This window comes from Elephas maximus, chromosome 4 (genome assembly GCF_024166365.1).
Source record: "Elephas maximus indicus isolate mEleMax1 chromosome 4, mEleMax1 primary haplotype, whole genome shotgun sequence".
NCBI classification, from domain to species: domain Eukaryota; kingdom Metazoa; phylum Chordata; class Mammalia; order Proboscidea; family Elephantidae; genus Elephas; species Elephas maximus.
In genome coordinates this window covers 24,827,307-24,829,413 of record NC_064822.1, presented here as the reverse complement: position 1 = coordinate 24,829,413, position 2,107 = coordinate 24,827,307, and positions in this window count along the sequence as shown.

Below are 2,107 nucleotides of genomic sequence, written 5' to 3'. Positions count from 1 at the left end.
AAAGGCTATTTACTTAATATTTTTACATGAAAATCACATAGTCACTGGCTAGGAGTATTATTAGTATTTACTATTGAGTTTTTTTTTTTTTTTTATTGGGATAAAAACTACCCGATCTAATGACTGTGATCCTGTGGCATAGAACAATAAAGCCCCAGGTCCTCAGGGAGTTTAAGAATATACTTTTGGTGAGTATGAATTTTTTCCATTAAGTATAAACACCTTGTTAAAGTTGCCTCTAAGAGGTAATAAGTTGAAAGAACAACACTAGACATCAGAACTAACCCAGTGAGAGACCTGAGGCTCAGAGAGATGAACAGATTTGTTAGCGATAATGTTTGTGGCAGAAGTTGAGTTAGAATTCAGGTCTTCTATTTCCTAGTCCAGTTCTCTCCCTAAAGAGTACACTCTACCCTCTTGGCAAAGTCAAATAAAAGCAGTTGTCCACCAAGGGATGGTGATGTACCAGAGTGTCCCCACTGGAGGTGAAGTTACACTACTTGCCTTGAGAACTGGGTTGTTTTGGTTATTATTGCTGCATAACAAACCAGATCCAAATTCAGTGACTGAAAACAACGGTTGTGTTCTTGTTTCTCATGATTCCGTGATCTGGGCTGGGCCCAGCTGGGTGGTTATTCTGCTGGTTTTGCCAGAGGTCACTCGCATGAGTGCGTTCAGCTGGCAAGTCTGCTACTGGATAGCCTTAGCTGGGACACTAGGGTGGCTAGAATTCTCTCTCTATGTAGCTTCAGGGCCTCTCCCTCTCCACATGGCCTCTTCACATGGCCTCTCCACATGTCCCTACAGTCGTCTCTCCACGTGGTCTCTCTATCAGGGTAGTTGGGCTTCTTACGTGGAGGCTCAGAGCATCTGAAAGTACAAAAGCAGAAGCTGCAAAGCCGTCTTAAGGCTAAAGCCCAGAATTACCATAGAATGACTTCTACCACAGTGTATGGGTTAAAACAATTCATAGGACCAGCCCAGGTTCAAAGGTAACGGGATTATCCCAGAGGGCCAGGCCTGTTTTGTCAACACCACAGCCTGAGCCTGAGTGTGCCATTATGCAAAAGTATCCTTCAGCTCTTTGGCCACAGAAGAAAAGTTGAGATCTACTGCTTTAGAAACCATCTGGTGGACAATGAAAAACCAGTGTGACAAGATGGATTTCTTGTCTGGCTCATATGCTCAGTCTGATTATATTCTAGTGGCATCTGGGAATGTTCTAGTATTTTCTCGTTAGCCCCCATCAGAACCTATCATCTCCATACTTACAATTTTACTCTTCCTGCCCAGTTTAATCTGGGGACCCTTTTACATGATTATTTATAACCAGTGTTACAGACTGAACTGTGTTCCCCAAAGATGTGTGTCAACTTGGCTAGGCCATGATTCCCAGTATTGTGTGATTATCCACCATTTTGTCATCTGATGTGATTTTCCTATGTGTTGTAAATCCTACCTCTACAATGTTAATGAGGCAGGATTAGAGGTAATTATGTTAATGAGACGGGATTCAGTCTACAAGATCAGGTTGTGTCTTAAATCAATCTTTTTGAGATATAAAAGAGCGAAGCAAGCAGAGAGGCAGGGGGACCTCATCACCAAGAAACAAGAGCCAAGAGAATAGTGCGTCCTTTGGACCTGGGGTTGCTGCGCTGAGAAGCTCCTTGACCAGGAGAAGATTGATGACAAGGACCTTTCCCCAAAACTGACAGAGAGAAAGCCTTCCCTTGAAGCTGGCACCCTGAATTTGGACTTCTAGCCTCCTAAAGTGAGAGAGAATAAATTTCTCTTTGTTAAAGCCATCCATTTGTAGTATTTCTGTTTTTTAGCCATACTAGATTTTTTTTTTTTTTAGATAGCTAAGACAACCAAGTTCTCACCATAAATGGAGAGTGGAGGATTAAAGTAATTAACCTGATTATTCAGGCAGGCTATTTCCTATATTAGGTATTAACCGCTTCATTTTATCACTCAAATAATCATGTAAAATTGAAGCTTTGGATATATTATTCTAATATATATTCATTTAGCTCTCATAACCGAGCTTGCCTGCCAGGTGTTGTCAGTGAAACCCATGTTGTTTCCACTGCCCAGATAGAAGAAG